A 22677-nucleotide genomic window follows, 5' to 3' on the forward strand; every position below is an offset into this window, starting at 1 on the left:
GAGTTAATAGGATTATGGGATTTTTAAGTGAATGAGAATTTAGAGAGTAGCTAGATGGTGTTCTTAAGTTCTTCCTGTTGTCTCACCGGTTAGAATGGAAGCTTTTTGAAGGCAGGGACTGACCTGCTTTTCTATTTGCATCTCTAGTGCTTTGCTCTGAGCAAATGCTTAATAAATGCTTCATTTATTCTTTCATTCGTTCATTCTTAAGACATTACTTTTGTGTGTCATGGTTCCCTGGGAACATCTGCAGAAGCCAATGGACCCCTTCTCAGAAACGTAGCTTTTTTAAGAATTAATAATTGAAAGATTAAAATTCAGTGAGAGTTCAGTGAAAATAAACACATCATTTTTTCCATTCAAATTCATAGGACCCCAGCTTAAGGCCCTGATCTAGCCCAGGGATTCTTTGTTTTGGGTCTGAGAACTTGTTTTTACACACATTTACACACACACCTATATGCAGATATGTACATAATTGTATATCACAAACTATATTATACTTATTAATATATATATTTCTATATAATTACATATTAGCATAACAATTACGTATGTTAACAATTATTTTAATATAGTTGGTTTCCTTTGTAATCCTATGTATTTTATATTATACACTTAAAAAACATTTTGAGAAGGGGGCCAAAGATTTTACCTGCCTGTCCAAGGGGTTGATAACATAAAAAAGGCTGAGGAAACCTGGTCTAAAACAACCTCTTTATTTTACTGACAAAGAAACTGAGGCCTAGAAATGTTTAGTGGCTTGCCCATAGTCACTAAGGTAGTAAAGGTGAAACTTGAATCCAGGTCCTCTGACTACAAATTCAGTGCACTCTCCTCTGTACCATGTTACCCCTAGAGTGCTGGACCTGAAGTTAGGAAGACCAGCTTCTGAGTTCAAATCTGGTCTCAGACACAACTAGCTATGTGACCTTGGGCGAATCCTTTAACTCTGTTTGCCTCAGTTTCCTCATCTATAAAATGAACTAGAAAAGGAAATGCAAACCATTTCAGTATCTTTGCTAAGAAAACCCCAAATAGGATCATGGAGAGTCAGACACCACTGAAAAACAACTGAACACTCAAGTCCCTTTCAGCTCTAAGTCTAGGCATCTATGTGCGCTTATAATTGGTGAGCACCCAGAGTGGAACCAGATTCCCATTTGTATAGGGAGTTAAGTTCAGAGCCCTGAGGTCAGTAAAAACATCAGGGAAGACATTGAGCCAGCTCCTAGGCTGTTTTGGATTGCCGAAGTTGAGGAACAGAAAAGCAGAATAGAGCTAGAGTCTGGCCCCAGATGGTAAAGTACCTTAGGTACTCGGGAGAGCTCTCAGATCACGGAAGAACGGGGCTGATAACTGACATGAAGGCCCCGGCTCCACAGCTCGTTGGATTGACCTAGTTCTCAAACAATTTCTGGCTCCTTTGAAAGCATCAGCTGCTCTCAGCAACACAGATGGGGGGTGGAGGGAACCCAAAATAGCAGATCGCCCCTCCCTGAAACACACACACACACACACACACACACGACAGAACTGCAGAGAGAGAGAGACAATCAGCAGTTAAAAAAAGGAAAGAAGGGGAAGGAAGGGCGGGGAAGGAAGAGGACAGGTAAAGTCTCAGAACCCAAGGAATGAAGGCTAGTGATCAATCAGGTCTATTGGTCTGGACCTCCTCGACATCCAGAGGCTGATTGTGTCACAAGGGAAAAAACCTGGCTGGTCACATTAGCCGAGGCAAAGTGAAGCCTATTAGCTCAGCTTGGGGCAAGGAAGGAGGGAGGGGAAGGGGGAGGAGCCCTGGGAGTAAGTCAAAGCTGAGGCCTCGAGGCTCCCACTCAGGGAGTGTAGCCCCTCCCCCAGTTCCATCCTCCTTCCCCTCCTCCTCAGCAAGGAGGCACATGGAATGAGCTCATTCAGGTCAAGGGTCTTCAGAGCCCGAAGCAACTTTGCTGTGGCAAAAAGGCAATCCCAGCTCTTCAGAAACTAGCTTCCTGATCTCATTAATTTCCCTCCTTGGGCCTCGTTGTCCTCATCTGTAAAGTAAAAGGGGAGGGACTACACAAGGCAGCCTGGTGCAGTGGGGAAAAGGCTAGGTTTGGAAACAGAGGGTCTGGGTTCAAATTTAGCTCTGTAACCTATTCCTTGTGTGGCACTAGGCACTTCATTTCTCTGGGCCTCAAGTTTCTGAACCTGTAAGATGAGGAGGGCAGGGGGAATTGGTCTAAATGACCCCCAAGTATCTTCTTATTCGCAATCTATGGTCCTCCATTTTCTTTCAGTCCTAACAGCCTGTGATTGTGTACAAATCCTAAAATGCACTGCTTAAAAGGATGCATTAATTCTAGTGCCTTCCTTCAGTACTTATTTCTGTGTGTGTGTGTGTGTGTGTGTGTGTGTGTGTGTTCCCCATGAATTGTTTGAGGGTTCTTGTAGTGCCTAGCACACAGTAGGTATTTAGCAAATGTTTGCTGACTGACCACCTGGTTTATGAACACTTAGAGAAAGAAAGTGTAATCAAGGAAAGCCAGAAAGCTTCATCAACTCTAACCTTGTACTGGGAGTATAGCCCATGGTTTGGTTTGGTTTTTTCAGGGCCCACCCTATTTTCAGGGGAACAAATACAGAAGAGAGAAACAATGATAAGACCCAGGCTTCTTTGCAGCCTCACTTAGAGATCCCTCACCTGAAGAAGACACCAAGATTCTTCTTCTGGGCAGAGCTCAAGCATCCTAAGTACATTGGGCTCCCCAGGAAATGCTGGGTCCCCATAGCTAAGTTCTAGGTCAGGCCAAAGTGCTCTATTTTAGGCTCGTAGATTCTAGAACTGGAAAGGACCCCTAGTCCAACATCCTCATTTGACAGAGGAGGAAAGAAGGGAAGGGAAGTGACTTATGGGGGGGGGGGGGGGAGGGCAGAGGCAGTGTAAATGGCCGTGCCCTCTAGTTAACCGTACTACGGTGGAGTAGGGTAGAATCATTCTCACACCTCAGTGCTTCAGCAAGGATAGAGGAATTGGTCTTTGAGAGCCCAGGTCCTCATCACAGAAAAGGGGTCATGATAAGGAATTAAGTCAGTGTCAGAGGAGGGTCCTGAGCCAAGGTCCCCTGACTTCTTATCAAACATTCATTCCACTGTGCCAGGTTGCTCTTGTCCACAGGATTGCAGAGATGGGAAAGGATCTTAGAGATCATTGAGTTGAAGTTTCTTAGGACATCTTGGTCTTATTTTTATTTCTGCCTTTTGCTTTTACATCCCCTTTATTTCTGAGTATGTCTATCGTCTCCTTCTTCCCCCACCCAGAGAGCTACACCTCATTACAAAGATTTTAAAAGAAAGAGAAAACAAAAAGTTCAGCAAAACACAGCAACTCAGCAGTGGTATCTGATGGTACATGCAAATTTCACTCCCGTAGTCCCCCACCTCTGAAAATTAGGGAGAGGAATGCATTCTCTTAACTTCTTCAGGACAGATTTGATCATTATAATTACACAGTGACTGTCCAATTGTTGGTTGATGAGGTTTTTTTTTCTATAGTTCTTTCTGCTGACATTGTTGTACACATGTATCTTGTTTCCCAGAATCTGCTTTCTTCAGTCTGTATCAACTCATATAAGTCTTCTCATGAGTCTCTGTAGTGTTCAAGCTCCTTGTTACTTACAGGGTACTAATATTCTGCTGCATTCAGGTGGTAGTATTTGTTTAGCCATTCCACAGTAAGTAAGCAGCTACTTTGTTTCTAGTTGGCTCTTTTGTTTTTTGACTACCAAACTTGCAAAAATAAAAGTGCTGCTCTGATTATTTTGGGGTATATAGGACCTTTCTTTCTGTCTTTGATGTCTCTGTGGTAAATGGGATTTCTGGGCTGAAGGATATAGGCATTTTAGTCACTTTCTTAGCATAGTTACAAATTGCTTTTCACAAATGTTGGAAAAAGTCACAGCCCTACCAATAGTGGACTTTTCTTTCCACAGCCCTGCCAACATTGACTATTTCCAGTTTTTTTGTCATCATTGTCAATTTATTGGATGTGAGAAGTCTGCTAGGACTTAGAGCTAGAAAAGAATTCAGAGTTTATTTAATTCAATCCCTCATTTGGCAGGTGAGGAAAAGCGGGTCATAGAATCACTGTATCTCATAGTCAGAAGGGACTTTGGTTACCATACAAAAGAGACATAGGATTTGGATCTGGAGATCATCTAATCCAACTCCTCATTTTACAGAGGGGGAAACTGAGGCCCAGAGAGGAATCCTGCTTTATCTATGGTGCCACAAGCTTTTAAGTGGCAGTGTCAGAACTAGAAACCAGTATTCTGATTCAGAAAATAGTTCTTGTGCTACTTCATTAACTTGACTGGTCCCCAAATTCTACAGCCCTTTCTGTTACTCTCCTCATATCTGGCTTCTCCGACAAGCTAATCCGACTTCTTAAGGACTCTACTACCCCCACCTGGACCCTTCAGATAGCCATATTTGACCTTAATTTTCATCTCTGGTTGACCAAGGTTGGCCTTCTAGGTTCTAAGCTCCCAGGACTCTTGCTCCACCTCAATACACCAGTCTTTTTATACTTATCCTAGGCCAGGAAAGCCTGGCTGCAATTCTTTGTAGAGCACATTCACAGTCTGTAGTTTCCAATCAAGGGACTGAATAAACTAAAGATTTTAAAGTCATAGAAAATGCCCCTTGATGAGTAATGTTAGAGAAACAAAGAGAGGTCTTTGGGATGTGTTATCAGCCAAGAGATTTTCACCTTCAGTTACTAACTATGAGACCTGGGGCAAAATGCTTTACTTCCCTGGGCCTCAGTTTCTTGCTCTGTAAAATAAAGGGATTGGACTAGATAGTGCTCCTAAGAATATCCCTCAGGGATCTGATCTTAGAACCAGACCTTGAAAGTCTGTCCTTTACCACAAGAAATGTTCTAGCCTTCTGAAGTTCCCCAGGAGGGTAAGTTATAACCCTAGATCTGGTAGGGACCTCACACTCCAACTCCTTCATTTTACACTTGAGGAAACTGAGGCCCAGGGTGGATTACATGACTTGCCAAAGCTCACAAGGCTGGCAATCATCAGAAATAGGTTTGAACCAGGTTCTCCGATTCAAGAGGGTAGGGAGCCCTAAGGGCCCTGATGTCTGTAACCTGGATTCTTTTACTCCATTCATTATGGGACTAGAAAAACAAGATTGCTCTACTGTCTGTGTATGTTCTAGAGAAGTGGGGAGAAAATAGAGGACGGAGGCAGGGAGGGAGAGGAGGGGAGAGAGAGAGGGAGAGAGACAGAGAGAGAGAGAGAGAGAGAGAGAGAGGGAAGGACAGGGAAGGGAGAGAAAAGGAGGACAAAGAAGGAAAGGACAGGGAAGGGAAGGGAAGGAAAGGAAAGGGAAGAGAAGGGAAGGGAAGGGAAGGGAAGGGAAGGGAAGGGAAGGGAAGGGAAGAGAAGGGAAGGGAAGGGAAGGAAAGGGAAGGGAAGGGAAAAGAGAGAAGACAATGAAAGAGAGAGAGTAAGAATGAGAGAGAGAAAGAAAGAAATGAGCCACTTCCTGCGGAGCCTGGTGGCTGTGGTTGCCTTGGGGAGTCATGACGCCCACATGAGGTTGAGAATTGAAAAGGCAGTCAAGGCTATAGCTTCATCCCTGAGAAGAGGTTGGCCCCAGGCTGTAGCCTAGGTGGCAAACGGGACAGCATGTAACCAATCCTGGGTCCTAGTGTATGGAACATGCAATGCAGACCTAAATACTGCCTACACACATGCATACATGTGACTTCTCTCTAAAATGAACATGATGGGTAGGGCAGACCCAACAAACCATTGGTAGGAGCTGTACTGGGCATCCTGTATGTGCCCTGCTCCATGTTAAACCCTCTAGAAATGAGCAAAGATCAAAGCTTCCCTATGCCCCCCAATCCCTAAAAGGAGGCTCTATCACTCTCATGATGGGGTGCTTGGATCCCAGCCCTAGAACCATATCTCTGGCAATGTCTCAAGAGTGGGCCCAGTGAGGCAAAATATCTCTCCCTGTCACAAGGACAAGCTGATCTCTATAGAATTTCCCTTGTGTGAACAGGATTATCTTGTACCAGCAGAACTATCATGTACTGATTCCCACAGTTACTGTATACAATCCAGATATCAACTCCCAAGGCTATCTTGTTACAGACGCAGACGTATAGACATACAGACCTCTTAGAAGCCTGTTCCCTTTCCCCCGACTGTGCCCAATGCACAGAAATTGTAGTTTTGCCACCTAATTCACATACTTGACACACAACTCACTGTACTTTTTCTATATAAGCCTCAGCATCACTCCTGTTAGGTTGTGAGTTCCCTAAAAGACCTCTCCCTGCCTTTATTAACATTATAATGAACTTTTTGCCACCTGACTGGAAGACTGCTTGAGTCTGAGGATTCTTACCAGACAACTCCACCCTGTATCTTGGTATACCCTAAACTACATCATCTCCACTGTGAGCCTCAGGCTTCTCCTCTGTAAAATAAGAGAATTAGATTAAGGTCTCTATCTCCCAAGACCGACATTCAGTGCCTCAGAGTAGGGTAGACTTCCATGGCATGGCCATCTGGTCCAACCCATTCTGGAAGAAGACTCTTCTTCACAATATACCCCCAAATGGTCATTCCCTGTTCCCCCTCCCCTCCCCTTTTTATTATACTGGAAGGCTGGGGGAGGGGAATCCACCTGTTGGATAGCTCTCTCGGTTAGGAAGGCCTTCCTTATGAGAGTTGAAATCTGCTTGTCTTAACTTCCACCTATCACTCCTGGGTTGGTATCCTTGGGGAGGATTAGATGCATAAAAACTCCCCTCTGACATAATTCTATTTAATTCAACAAGCATTTATTCAACACCTCCTCTGTCCCTGGACCTGTGCCACATGTTGGAAAGACAAAGACAACAATGAAATGGTCCCTGCTCTCAAGGTGCTTATGCTCCACTATGGTATACCCCATGCACCGAGATAGGTAAAAATGAAGTAATTTCAAAAGATAGAGGGCATTAATCACTTCGGGATGGGGGTGTGGGTGTGGGGAAAGGCTTCGTGTCAGGGAGTGGTCGCTGAGCTTTTGCTTTTAATGAGGAGTTAGAGGTTCGGTGAAGCCAGAGTATGGAGGGAGGGCACTCTGGACATGGGGTGGGGGGGAAGCTTGCAAAAAAGTGTGAGGTCTGGGAATGGAGAGATAAGAGTGAGAATGAGATACGGACATAATGGATACACAAACCAAATGCTCTGCGGGTTCAGAGGATAGAGAAATTCAGGCTCAGGAATTAATGAAGGAGGCAACGTTTGAGCAGGGCCTGAAAAGGTGGTGAGTGTTGTTAAAGTCAAATTTAGGAGAGTACTCCGGAAGAAAGGCACAGAATGAGCACAGAATTAAGGAATGATTGAAAAGAAATCCCTGCCTTGAAAACACCAGAGGCAGTTCATAGATGAGTACATCTTACAGGCTGGGAAGCATAATTTGCATCTAAATGGACTTTTCATTGATAGAGGAAGAGGTTATGAGCTGGGAAGTAGCGGGGCTGCTTTTCTGCCAGATAGATGGGACCAGAGCCCAATGTCTCTCCAGTGGACTGGTATAAGATGATTAGGGACAAGCTTCCAGAAAAACGTGGGCATCCATCCAGGGGACTGTGCCCAATGGAACTACTATCCAAGTACAACTACTAAGCAAGTCTTAAGTTCGAATCCAGCCTCAGACACTTAACCAACTAGGTGACGTTGGGCAAGTCATTCAACCTCAGTTTCCTCATCTGTAAAAATGGGGATAAAAACAGCACTTACCTCACAGCGTTGTTGTGAGAATCAAATAACACTTATAAAATGCTTTGCAAACCTTAAAGTTATAGAAATGCTCACTGTTATTGGTTGATTGGTTTGGACTTGAAAAGGAGAATATTATAATGTTGTTTAGTTAATTTCAGTCATCTCTGACTATTCGTGACCCCATTTGGAATTTTCTTGGCAAAGATATTTGTTTGCCATTTCCTCCTCCAGCTCATTTTACAGATGAGGAAAATGAGACAAACAGGGTGAAGTGATTTGTTCAGGGTCACATAGCTAGTAAGTGTCTGAGGCCAGATTTGAACTCAGGGAGTTCTGACTCCAGACTCAGCACTCAATCCACTGTGCCACCTAGCTCCCCTTGCTCTTAGTAATTACTGGGAAAAGAGGCCTATAATAATAAAACAGTATTTCTACATTTGCAAAATGCTTTTCATGCTATCTCAATTAGAATAAAAAATAAAGGGCCAGCAGGAAATGATGGACCTTGTAGTCCAATGGAAAGAGTACTAGGTCCAGAGTCAAGAAGTCCTGAGTTCAAATCCAGTCTCAGACACTAGCTGTGTAACCTTGGGCAGGTCTCAACCTGTATATCTCAAGTGTCCGAATCTGTAAAATGGGGATCATAGTAGTACCTGCCTCCAAGGGTTGTTATGAAGTTCAAATGAGATAATTTGGAAAGTGCTTCAAAAACCTCAAAGCGTATAAAGGATGTCCCAAAAGCCTTGGCATAGTTTTAGCCTATTTAAAACTACCCTAAGACTTTTGGGATGCCATCTATAAAAGTGAGCTATGCGGCCTCAGATAATGAACCTCAGTTTCTTCTACTATAAAAGTAGGTTGGATTAGATGACCTCTAAGGTCCCTTTCAGCCTGCGCTTCAGTTTCCTTCTTTCTAAAATGAGGGACTTGGGCTGGGTAAAACTAATATTAACTAGTATTTGCACACAATGGATCTAGAACTGCTGGGCCTGGAGTCAGAAACGCTCATCTCCTTGAGTTCAAATCTGATCTCCAACACAACTAGCTGTGTGACCCAGGGCAAGGCACTTCACCCTGTTTGCCTCAGTTTCTTCATCTGTAAAATGAGCTAGAGAAGGAAATGGCAAACCATTCCAGTATCTCTGCTAAAGAAAATTCTCAGTGGAGTCATGAAGAGTCAGACATATCTGAAAAATGACTTAATAATGAAATACAGTGCTCTGAGATTTTCAAAGTACATTGTATATGTTTTCTGATCCTCCCAACAATCCGGTGGAGTGGGTGTGATTACTACCCATTTTACAGATGAACAAACTGAGGCTGAGAGAGATAAGGGACTTCCTGGGGGCACACAGCTGGGACAGGCTCTGCTGAGGTCTCCATATACTGACTAGTCAGCAATGTCGCTCACCTGCCTCCTCTTCACAATGGAGAGTTTGGACTCAATGTTCTCTGAAATCCCTTCCACTTCTAAGACTTCCAGGTCTAAGATGCTCGAGGATAGGCTATCTTTGGACAAAGGACAGACTCCTGCTGGCCATCTGTTGGCAGGATTCATGAGAAGGGGAGAGGAATATTGATACTCTCAGGACCTTCTGACACTGGTGGATGTTTTTCTGTTGCTGGTGCCAAGACTTTAAGGAGAGACAGAGGTAGAGACACAGAGAGAGACAGAGACAGAGGAGTGTCTTCCTGGCTGCATCTCCATCCTTAGAGAAGCTTGGGTGAACTTTCTCCCATCTCACTCCCCTGACCTCCCCCTCCAGAGTTTAGTCAAATGTTACCTTCCTAACTGTCAATGAGAGGTTTTTAGTCACTCTCAGCTTTGTGAAGGACTGTTTGTGTTGCAGTTACCAAGGATGTCTCCACAGGGCTTAGGAATGGGTGAATTCCACCATTGGGTTTTCCCCAATCATATCTATGTGTGTGAACACAGACCATGTGGGGAATTCTGGAACATTCATCATCTTTAGGGACCTTTTTCTTTCTCCTGCTCATGTTCTGAGAAACAAGGCATTATTTCAAATAGGAAGGGCAGGGTGGAGGAATGACTGAGACAACGATCTGCCCTTCCCAGAGGACTCCCAGCAGGAGGGTCACCAGTGTGGAGAGGACTGGACCTCAAGATCAGTCGGGCAGCACTGCTCAGCAGCCTGATCTCGGCTTCCAAACTTACATAGTGCAATCGGAAAGGCTTTGAATTTATAGTCCAAAGACCTGAGTTGGAGTCCAGGCCCATGAGACCCGACAGCTGGGTGACCTGGGACCAATTATTGAAACTCTGTGAGCCTCAGTTTCCTCATCTGGAAATGAGGGAGTTGGCCTCTGTAGTCTCTGAGGTCCTTTCCAGATGTAGCTCAAAGACTCTATGATCTGTTTGTGTATGTGTATGTGTTTGTGTATCATGTTCTGATTTGTTATACGATTTCTTTCATGTATCTTAGTCTGACTACATAGCATGACTATAGTGAAAATACACTCAATAGGAAAGTATATGTAGAATCTATACAGAATTGTATGCAGTCGTGGGGAGGGAGGGGGGGAGTGGGGGGTAGGTGGAGGGGATAAAATCACAATTGTATGGCAGTGATTGTTAAACATTAAAAAATAAAAAAATTTTAAAAAAAAGACTCTATGATCTTTCTCCTCCATAAGATCAAATCTAGTCTCAGACACTTCCTAGCTGTGTGACCTTGGGATAGTCACTTAATCTCTGTTCGTCCGAGTTTGTTCATCAATAAAGTGGCGATAATAAAAAGCAAGATTGTTGTGAGGATCAGAAGAGATAATAATTGCAGTGTTCAGTATAGTGTCTGGCACATAGTAGGTATTATATAAATGTTAGCTATGATTACACTAGGTGATTAATAAATGCTTATTGAAGGATTGATTGCATAACAAGCAGAACTCTGGGTTTTGTCTTTGCAGACTAGTATAGCCTTAAACCCCAGTTCCACCACTTGCTGACCGAGTGACTTCCGGCAGCTAAATGGCTTCCCCTTGACAAGCCTTGGTTTTCTCATCTGTAAAATGGGGCTGCTAATATAGTCCTACCTGCTTCACAGAGTTTTTGTAAGGAAAAGCATTTTGCAAATCAGTACAGAAAGGTGAGTCATGCTTGTTTTTTCTCGGAGCCTTCTGGCCTGCAGGGAGCTGGCAGCTACACGTGGAACCTACATACAGCCTGTGGGCAGAGTGGCTGCTTCTGGAAGAAGCCGGATTTAGCCTCTGGAGGTGGGGGCCGGTTGGACTGTGGCTCGTGTGGGCAGGATTACAAGTCTTGGTTTCATATTTAGTTTTAGAGATTCAGTAACCAACCTGGATTTTTCAGTCCCTGATGGAAGCATGACTAGACTTCCTGGTGCCTTTTCTTTTCTCCCAAGAGAACATGAAGATTTCACTTCCATAATTACTATCCCAACATGAACCTGGCACACAATAGGTGCCTAACGGATCAATCCGTTGGACCTTTGTGTGATCATCGACCCAGATGGGCAGGAACCTCAGGCCAGTTAGTCCAAATTCTCATTTTGCAGATGAGAAACTGGAGTTCAGGGATACTGAGGTTATACAGAGAGTATCAGAAGTGAGATTTGAACTCAGCTCTTTTGACCAAGGCCTTCACAAGTGAAAGAACTGATTTTGGAAAATCAAGTAAAATTACAGAATGACTTTATCTCCTGGGTGAGGAAGAAAGAGCCTGGTGGCCTTGGGATTAGCAGAACTGAGATATGGCAATTGAATTTGGGGTGTGGGCTAAATGAAGAAAGAATTAATAACTCAAAGACCCTATGATCTTTCTCCTCCTTGAGATCAAATCTAGTCTCAGAAATTTTCTAGCTGTGTGACCTTGGGCAAGCCACTTAATCTCTGTTTGGGTTGGAGTTTAACGCTGGGGCTAGGGAAGGGATGGGGCTGTTGCTTCCCAACTCCAGACACAAAACCAACAGAAAATTGAGACGTCTCTCCTTGTTCTCTACACTACAGGGTGGATGCAGAAAGAAAGGTCTGGTGGGTCTTAGGCTGTAGTGGTCACTCTTTAAAATCCAACTCAAATCTCTCCCCCGCTAAGAAAACTGCTCCTATGGGGCTGATGAAAAATGACCTTGTCCTTCAGAGTACAGAACCAGCTGGGTAGCCCAGTAGGTAGAGCGTTAGACCTTGAGAGTTACAAACTGACCTCAGCTACTTACCAGCTGTGGGCAAGTCACTTAACCACTGTTGGCCTCAGTTTACTCAATTGTAAAATGGGGGTCATAGTAGCAAGGATTGTGGGGAATCCATATTTATAAAAAGATAATATTTATAAATGATATTGATAAAGTGGGATGATACTTACAAAGCACTGAGCACAATGCTTGGCGTATATAGTAGCAGCTTCATAAATGCTTGTTCCCTTTCTTTTCCTTCAGTTCCCATGGCCCCTTGTTCTACTCTGATGCCCTAATTATGTAATATTGTTATCTGAGTTTGTGTCTTATCTCCACACTAGCCTATCAGCCCCACAGGCTTTATCTAAACTTTCTATCTCCTCCAAGGCCCAGAACACAGAATATCTGCTTCACAAGCATTCTTTGAATGAGTGAACATTTCCTACTCTCTCTACTCTCTGTACAGCATTTTTATCAGGAAAGGACCTAAGAAACCATTTGGTCCAAAGCTTTAAGAACTTTTCCAAGTTTAAGAAGAATTCTGTATCAAGTTCATCATTCTTTTCTAGTTTACCTCTCGGGCCTCAGTCTCCTTCCCTGTAAAATGTCAGACTACATTGTTGTCCAGTCACGTCTAACACTCCATGACGCCGTTTGGGGTTTTCTTGGCAAAGACACTAGAGTGGTATGCCATTTCCTTCTCCATCTCATTTTATAGTGAGGAAACTGAGGCAAACAGGGTAAAGTGACTTGACCAAGGTCATACAACTAGTAAGTATCTGAGACTAGATTTGAACTCAAGAAGAGGAGCCTTCCAGGCCTGACACTCTATCCACCAGGCCACCTAGCTGCCCCTACACAGATTACATTGTGGGGGGGGGGGTTCTTTAAGAGTTGTGTCTAGAACTTCTTTGGCAGTCTGATGAAGCCTATGAGTCCCCTGCTCAGACTCGTGTTTTTAAATGTATAAAATACATAGGATTACAAAGGAAATACATTATGGTAAAATACAGTGATCTAAATACTTTTAACAAACACGGTCACAGGGTCCAGGCTAAGAACCCCTGGTCCAGACCAATCTCTTCATTTTACCCATGAGAAGATCAAAACCCAGAGGTTATGATTTGCCCAGGGTCACACGGACAGCAAACAGAAGAGTGTCTGAATATTTCCTGGACTGCTCTGGACTGTCTCCCTGGCACTTACCCCCATTCTGCCTCCGAGCAAAACTATTGGTGTATGGATCTCATGTTCCCAACCAGCCTCTGAAGGCCAAGGGCAGTACATGAGGCCCTAAAACCTGAGAAATGCAGGGGTCCTTTGGAGCTCATTGGGCCAGGCTTTGCATACAGGAGGCATCTAAAGCCTGGAAAGACCAGGAGAATCGGCCCTATGGTGGCAGGGTTTTATCGACTCAGAAAGAGCCTCTGTTTCCAAATCCTATGAGTCTCTCCTTCCCTGCCTCCCAAGCCTCTGCCACCTTCAATTCCTTGAAAGGTCTTCAGGACCCACCTGTCTCCCATATCCAGAACCCAGAGGACAGCTGACAAGCACTACGACTGATGCTTGAGATCCCCTCCTGCCCCCACAACAGATAGGGAGCAAGGCCCAGATGCCTGGCCTCCCCTACAAGCCAGACTCTGCCTTTCTTTAGCTCACAGCCTGCTCCCCCTTTGACATCCACTGTCTTTGCATTCACACAGGCTCCCCCTCCCCCCACCTCCTCCCACACTCACTAAGGCTCCCCAAGGCCTCAGAAGCAGCAGGTTTTCAGAGAAGGGAAATGTTTAATGTAAAAGCAAAAACCTGGCATGCCACAATGAAGAATGAGAGTCAGAGGGAGCTTTGGGGGAGGCAAGACAGAATGGAATCCAGAAGACAAGCGGGGAGCAGTCCTGGCCCTGCCACTGATTTATTCTATAACTTGGGACAAGTGGGTTTTCCTTTCTATAACAGATAGTCTTTAAGGCCCTTCCCGGCTCGGACATCCCATGATTCAACAGATTCATTTCACTACCAGAACTGACTAGATTCTACTACTTCATCTCATGGCTTCCTACAATTATGTATAAATAACAATATTCAATTCCATTTAATTCCAATTCTGGTCACTTCTAATTTTCTAATAAATTCCACTAAAAAATTTCTAATTTTTCTAAATTCCACTAAAAATACAGGAGAGTTTATCTTCCAGGGAACAACAGATTAGGAAATAAATAAGAAATGAAGAAAACAATAAAGATTTCCCAATTGCTGAGTTAGCTAGGATTCATTCATTGAGCCGGCATTTCCTTGGGTCAACATTGCTTGAAATAAATGGTCCTCCCATTAATCCGGGACCGGTTGAAGACCTTACAGCTTATGGATGGAATGGGATATTGTTTATTGCGGTATAAGAAATGACAGAAGGGACAGTTTCAGAGAAACCTGGAAAGATTCGTATGAGTTGATGCAGAGTGAAGTAAACAGAACCAAGAAAATAACCTATATCAAGAGTACATCGATGTAAATGGGGAGAAAAAGAAACCGAACACTATATTATCATAATGATGAAGCTAGGTCTCAAAGAAGGGATGAGGAAATGCATCTCCTTCCCTCCACTGGAGAGGAAACAATCTGAGAAAAATGTAGAAATATCAATAAAATATTTAGTGATTTTAGAACAGTTAGGTGGCAGGGTAGATGAGAGTGCTGGGCCTGGATTAAGGAAGACCTGAGTTCAAATTCATCCTCAGACACTTACTAGATATACAACCCTGGACTGTTTCTTCATTGGTAAAATGAGCTAGAGAAGGAAATGGCAAACCATTCCAGTACCTCTGCCAAGAAAAGTCCAAAGGGCTTTTCAGTCAGACATAACTGAAAAATTATTGAACAACACTCTGGAATTTAGATTTATGTTTGCCAGAAACAATTTTATTTAATTTCACATTTATGTATATTCAGGTCATTTTGAACTGAGAGAGAGAGAGAGAGAGAGAGAGAGAGAGAGAGAGAGAGAGAGAGCCAAGCTGCCATAGTCCTCCATGCTCTCTACCATGGCTCTCTGCCCCCAAGATTTCCAATAACAGTTATAGGAATGTTGAACAAGAAAAAGATACCTTAAAATATAGACTGAATTAACATTCAAAAACAGCTGATTAATCAAATTGCCTAGACTACTCAAGTAAACAAAGGGACCTCCTTCCTTTCACAGATATATAGCATAACTCTTTCTCTACGGGTGAGTGGGTCCTGGGTCTAACTGCTTCTGGTAGGGAGGCAATAAACATGATCAGAATTAAATTTAGTTATCTATCCACATACATTTCCCCAAGAAAAGCCTTTTGGTCCTGAACCTAATGCCCACCTTTCCAGAATCTTGGAAAGGGCTTTTTAGAGCAGAGAAATAGTATTTCTCAGTATTTCTAGAAAAACTAAACAGAAGATTTTTAAAAATATGCTGTTCAGTGAGACTAGAGGTATAGAACAAGGCAGATGTGATCAGCCTCAGAAGACATATTAGTTAATTTTGCTGAGGTATTTTCTTTTTTATTTCTTTTCTTTCTTTCTTTTTATTCTTTCTTACAAGGGTTGGCTCAGGGACAGGGAAGGATATATTCAGAAATGAAGGTGATACAAGAAGAAAAGTTATCAATATCAATGTAGTTATAAAAAATGGGTTTCATAGAGGATTTGGTGAGATTTTCATTGTCGTGCTAGTTCTGACACCAAGAAAAAACAGAGAAAGAAGAGGTGAGAAGAATGAATGAAGAGAAAATTCTTTGAGGGAAGGACATTTACTTGGGAGAGGAAGAGTAAAAACAGATCACAGATGTATTTAGAAAAGCTGGTCTTGAAGACGATGAGGAATTTACTAAGCCTCCTCACCCAACACATTCTCTCTACTCCTGCACTTCTCACACTGGGAGCACAATTCTATCCCAATGGTTTCTTCCACAATTGACTGGCTCCTCTCAGAACCTCCATTTTAAAGAAAGCTCTCTGGTCAGCCAGGTCTTCATTCCTGTTTGGGCTACAACACTGCTTCTCTGGGCTTTGTCTGCCGTCTTGTCTCCCTCCACCTCTTCCTCCCCAACCAACTTTTATGCCCTTTTTTGCATTGTCTTCCCCAATTAGAATACAAGCTCCTTGAGGGCAGAAATTTCCTTCCTTTCAACATGTGATGGTGATGATGACAGTTAACATGTAGCATTTACTCTGTGCAGAGCACTGTGCTAAGCACTTTGCAATCAGTATCTCATTTGATCTTCACAATAACTCTGAAAGGAAGGTGCTATTATTATCCCCATTTTACAGATGAGGAAACAGAGGCAAATGGAGATTTAAGTGATTTGCCCAGGATCACACAGCTAGCTTGTATTTGTATTTCCAATGCCTAGCATAGTAAGCACTTAAAAAATGTTTGTCGAATTGACTTGACTAACTAGTTCATGATGAGACTTTTCTCCTTCTAGACTTCACTCTTCTGTACCAGAAAATGAAGGGAGTGCACTGGATTGTGTCTCAGCTCTTGACCAACCACGACCTTCTGGGAATCTGAGAGTATTTGTTGTATAGAATTTGTATTCAGGATTCATCCTGAATAGTAGCACCTGAACTGAATTATGTGTCTATGTTTGGATATTATATGAGCGTATGGCTATATGTCTAGAGACAGAGACCAACTTCTTGGCATTGTAAGTATGACAATGAAGGAAACCGTGTGTCTATAGCATATAAAATACATATTTATGGATGCAGATTTTCTCTCTATTCCTGTGAAAGGACCTCTAAGGCCATCCCAATGGAGTTTAGCTTCTGGAAGTTTCTACCAAAGCTGGAAAAGATTCCACTCCAGTCCAGGGATGGACTTCACGCCCTTCCTCAGACGATCAGCTCAACTAAGTTCAGGTACAATTCTCAAAGTCAGTAAGAGGTTGTGCTCCCTATCATGGGGAGAGAGAGAACACTGACAGAATTGTGGTTTTTTGAACTGATTTCTTTGCACATACAGAAGATGTATGACTGGCTAGAAAGAGTTCTGGGTTTGGAGTCAGGAAGATTTGGGTTCAAATTCTGCCTCAGAGAGGTATGAGCTGTGTGACTCTGGGCAAATCCCTTGCCTTTCTGAAACCTCAAGCAGTTCCCGGGGGCTTACTGCCTTAAGCATAGAGGGATTGTGATCCACCTTGGTGGAGCTCCCACCCTGACAAACTCATAGATTATTCATGCATTCAATCTAATCATCCAGCCAGCCATCAACAAGCATTTCTTAATCACCTGCTTATATGCTAGGCACTGGACTAGGTACTGGGGAAACAAAGATAGAAATGAAAACAATTCCCTCACACTCAAGAACTCAGGTTTTATTATTGAGCAGATCAAACAAATGATAAATGCAAGATATACATAAAATAAACATGCAGAGATTAGGGAGTGGCATGAAGCCATGAGGGGAATTAGGAAAGGCTGCACATATACATTTCTATATTCATTCACACACACACACGCTTAGGTTTATCTGTAACTACGTCTATTTCTGCACATATACCTATGTAGAAGGTATGTGTCTGGACATATGATTTCACTTGTATAGGAAATTCTCCCTTTGCATCCTACAATTGTCCAGACTGATGTTCTTGCCCTCTCCATCATTCTATGTCCTTCCTCCATGCCTTTGCAGAGGCTGTGACCCATGCCTGGAATGCTCTCCCTCCTTACCATCACCTCTAAGAATAACTAGCTTCCTACAAGGCTCAGCCTAAGAGTCCCCTCCTACAAGACACCTTTCCTGGTCATCCCAGTTGGTCCTGCTTTCCTCTCCCCACCATACTAACTGGGTGTTGACGCTGCACATGCTGACTTCACTGTGTATATGTTCTTTCTCTCAAGCAGCCCATAGGTCCTCAAGGGCAGAGACTGTATTACTTTATCTTTTAATCTCCAGCACCTAGCAAAATGCAGGGGTACCTGGAAGGTACTTAATATGTATTTGTTAAGTGAACTGGTATATATGCCAGTTTATGTAAGTTTTACAAATAAATGGATATACAGAGAGAGAGACAGAGACAGAGAGAGACAGAGAGAGCATCTATAAAATTAGACTTTCCTAAGAATGGGAAGGCACAGAGTTCTGTCTAGCTTCCTTGTTAGCCCCACTGTGCTGTACTCCTCCACTCATCAAAGACCCACATCATCGCTGGGCAATGGACCAAGGTCATCCTAATGGAATGCTGGAGAAGTCCAGCTTTAAGGCCATAACCCAGGCAGCAGCCAGATGGAAAGCAGAGTTGTCAAGGCCTGAGTTCACACTCAGTCTTAGGCCAAGTTCTTAGAGTCCTATTGCCTGGATTTTGTCCTGTAGCACTGGATACTGACAGCCCATGAGTCTCTGTCCTCTGGAGCAGCCTTCCATTGATCTGATGGATGATGGATGCTCTGGCCCAGGGCAACAACATGAGCTTCCTGCTGACCATCAGCCCCCAGAGAAGGTGGCTGCCCAAGGGGGTGAGGACATTCAAAAGCAGGGCTATCTGGGGTGTCTCATTTAGGGCTAAGGCAGCCAGCTCTGGCTCTGGCTCATTATCTGAGAGAAGTAGAGGCCTTCCGTGGCCTCCATCTGCCCCAAAGTCCCTAGCACCTAAGTCACAAGGAGGAGTCAGGTTAGGGGAGTCTCCCCCGAGTCTTCCAGGGAAGGCACACAGGTAAGGGAGATGTCTAGTTCTAGGTTTCCTGAATTGAGAACTGTAATTTGAGCAGGGACAGTTAAGCTTTTCCAGACTCCCATGCAGGAGCAATGGGTTTGAACCCTCATCTGACCTAGAGCCAATTTAAGCTGACTCAGGCCCAGGGAAGTACAGAAAAATTGTTTTGTTTCTTAGAAAGTAGTATTCCTTCTGGTTGGATTATAGGGTCACTTACCCCCTCTGAATATCCTGTCCTGGAGGTGATTACACTCTCTAAAGAAAAAAAATCTTGAATTGTAGCATGGAATCAGGCTAATACTTCTAAATTCCTGGCAAGAAGTCTTATGCTAGTTTATAATTAATAATTATACTCTGTATGCTTTTCGAATCATGAAAATAAAGTTGCATTAAGAGTTTTTTAAAAACACTTTTTCTCTCCACAGTGGTCTGGACACTTCTAACCAAATGATTCACAGCTCCCTGCCCTCTGAGCCCCAAAAGAGGCTGAAGAGGCAGCACTAGGAGAAAGTGAGGCAGCAGGGTACCAGGTCACTGTAGCTTGGGGGGTGCCCCCCTCCTACCCCACTCCAGACACAACTGTTCCAGTGGTTGGACTCTGTCTCAGAATCTACCTGAGTCACCACCACCACCCCCAGGTGCCAAGAGGCTTAGTTATGCCTCTGCCTCTGAACTACTGCCCCCAATTCTTGATTCTGCCCCCATGAACCTCCTGATTCCAGTACTTAGTTCCTTCCACCCCTCTCTTACCCCAGGCTCTGGAGAACTCCCACTTCACATAATAGATTACAATCTGCAAAGTTATTACTTTACTACAGCCCCACTAGAAAAGTCGAATAAGTAAAACATCCATTTTACAGACAAGAAGAGTAAAACTCAGAAAATTTTAAAGGACTCAGCTAGTAAGTATTGAAGCCCTTCTGATTCCAAGTCCAAGGCTCCTACTACTCCACCAGTCAGTCATTAAACATTTATTAAGCTCCTACTGCATGCCAGACACTATGCCGAGTGATTGGGGATATAATGAAAGACAAAAAGGCAGTCTCTGCCCTCAGAGAGCTCCCAGTCTGTTGAGGGAGACAACATGAAAATAGCTATGGACAATCAAGGTATAGACAGGGAAATTCAAAGATGACCAGCAAAGGGAAGGCACTAGAATTAAGGGAGATCAGGAAAGGGTTTTTGTAGGAAATAGGACTTTAGTCAGGATGTAAAGTCATGGACAGCAGGAGGGAAAGATGAGGAGGGCATTCCAGGCATGGAGGACTGAGAAGGGAAACACCTGGAGTCTGGAGATGAAGTATTCTGTGTGAGGAATAGAAAGGGGTCAGAGTCACTGGAACACAGAGAATATGGCATAAGTAAGGAGATTAGGGGTGGGGAGTGGGGGAGACAGAAAAGAATACGCCATACGAGTTTATATTTGATTCTGGAGAGCCACTAGAATTTACTGAAGTAGAGGTAGGGCAGGGGTAGTTCATTGGCTCAGTGGGTAGAGTTCCAGGTCTGGAATCAGGAAGACCCATTTTCCTGAGTTCAAATCTGGCCTTAGACGCTTACTAGCTGGGAAGTCACTTAATCCTGTTTGCCTCAGTTTCCTCCTCATCTGTAAAATGAGCTGGAAAAGGAAATGCAAACCACTCCAATATCTTTGCCAAGAAAGCCCCAAATGGTAATGAAGAATCAGACTGAAGAATGACTAAATGGGGTGGGGGTGGGGGTAGGGTAGGGATAGACATTGTTAGATCTGGGCTTTAGAGAGATTGTTTTGGCAGCTCAGTGGAGAATGGACTGGGATGGGAAGAGATCACTATGATGTCCCATCTCTCATAGGCACCCTCACCTGGGGAATTAGGGCATTTATAAATGCTTTTAATTGAAGGGGCTGATTTGAAGCTGGGCATTCGTTTCTTAAAATTTAATTTTATATTTTTTCATATAAACAAAAATCTATTTACTCCTTCCCTCCATTCCCCTCCCACCCTGGTGATGCATTTTAAAAGCTTCTCCTTCAGTACCACCCTTTGGGACTTCTTCACCTCCTGCCTCCCTTGCATTCTTAGCCACTGGCAGTGGCAGTACCCTGGGAAGGACCTTGGGACAATAAGTAAGCCTTTGAATTGTGGCACATTCAGAGCTAGAAGAAATAAAAAGTCTCCTACCACTGATGAGGACGGGATCTGAACCCCTGAAAGGAAAAGCCCCTAGACTTTCCCACAGACTCCAGCGTTCACCTGAGGCATCCAGCATCCCAGTAATCCTTTCATTGTGGCCCCAGGCCCAACCCTTCATTCTCTGTTATCTCTGGGTCCCTCCAGACTTCTTGGCCACTCCTAGATCTCATCCAGATCCTCCCACTGTCTTTCTGTATAAAAGGTCCATCTTGCCCCTATTAAATTGCACACATTCCTTAAGAATCTGCCCACTTCTCAATACAAGTATCACAAATGCACAGGTTCTTAAAAATCCCAGTCCCTTCTATTGATGATATAATAAACCTTGTTACTTGGACTGAAAGGAGACTGGAATTGAATTTTTTCCAGGCAGACCTGTACCCTTTGTCCCTGACTTTCAGGGTCCCCAGAACCCTTAGACTGCAACAGCACCAAGAGCTAGGGCTGGAAAGGACCTCCAAGGCCAGTTAATCCAATCCCTCATTTTACAGAGAAGGAAACTGAGGTCCAGGAGGGTGTTGAAAGACTTGACCAAGATCACCCATGTCATCAAAGATAGAGAGTTGGCAGGCACCTCAGAGGTCATCTAATACAGTCCCCTTCATATTATAGAAAAGGAAATTAGCCCCAGAGAGGGGGAATGAAAAGTGAGCTGATGAGCACAGTAGATAAAGAGTGAACCTGAAGTTGGAGGACCTGAGCTGCTATCCTGGCTCTGCCACATGCTCCCAGTAGGACTTTGGATCAGTTAGTCAGCAAGCATCTATTAAGTGCTCCACTTAATAAATGTACAAGGCACTGGGTTAGGCTCTGGGGAGACAAAGAAAGACAACAACAACCCCAACCCTCCCCCAGTTTCTGCCCTCAAGATGCTTGTATTCTACAAAATATATGTCAGAGGAGATGGAAGGCAACCTTAGTAGGGAAGGTTCCAGCAGCTGTCAGCTGTGTGACCATGGGTCACTTCTCTCCCTGGGTGTCGGTTTTCCGATCTGTGAAATGAAGGTGTTGGGCTAGCCGGCCTTGAGGGTCCCTTCCAAGTCTAGGTATGTAATCTTACGTGTGACCTTGGCTCTTAGATCTTATGTGTGACCCTTCCCCTCCCTGGGTCTCAGTTTCCCCATCTGTAAAATGAAGGGGTTGGGCTAGCTGGCCTCTGAGGTCTCTTCCAGCTCTAGATGTACAATCCTATGACACCTCTGGTCCTTTGACTCCAGACCCAATACAGTTTATGCAGCCCCACCATGAATTTGAACAAGTCACTTCTGTCTCAAGGTTGGTTACCCCTTCTGTGAAATGAAGGGTGCTCTAAGGCTGCCTTGAAGGACCCTTCCTCCTCTGATACCATGGGAGTGTGACCCAGGTCTCGACCCCACCAATCTCCCATGAGGCTGGGCCATCATCTGACTCTCTTCTCATGCAGAGACCTTCTCCTCCCCCACTCTCCATCCCACAAAGAGAAGGCTCCGCTTACTGGAGGTAATGCGCCCACAAGGCATCCATTATTAGAGCCCATTAAACCATCAGTGTTGCAACCGAGCAGCCCTTGCAAACTGGGTGTGCATCGCAGAGGCTCATGGTGCACGCCTGGGACGTGGGGCCGCTGCACCTCAGAGTCTGACAATGCCTCACCACACCTCGAACCCTTGTTCAGACAATAAGCGCTGGGTCTCACTTGGGCTCAGTTTCACGTTGGGACCAATTTCTATCAATCAGGAGATCCCCGACTCAAAGATTTAGTCTTAAAAAGAACCTTGGAGGCCATCTAGCTCAATTCTTGTTTTGCAGGGGAGAAAGCTGAGGTTCAGAGAGATGACTTGCCCAGGCACTCTCATCCATCAAGAGTCAGGAGTCTGGAACCCACATCTTCCTGGCTGTGAGG

Source organism: Notamacropus eugenii, chromosome 2 (genome assembly GCF_028372415.1).
Source record: "Notamacropus eugenii isolate mMacEug1 chromosome 2, mMacEug1.pri_v2, whole genome shotgun sequence".
NCBI lineage: Eukaryota > Metazoa > Chordata > Mammalia > Diprotodontia > Macropodidae > Notamacropus > Notamacropus eugenii.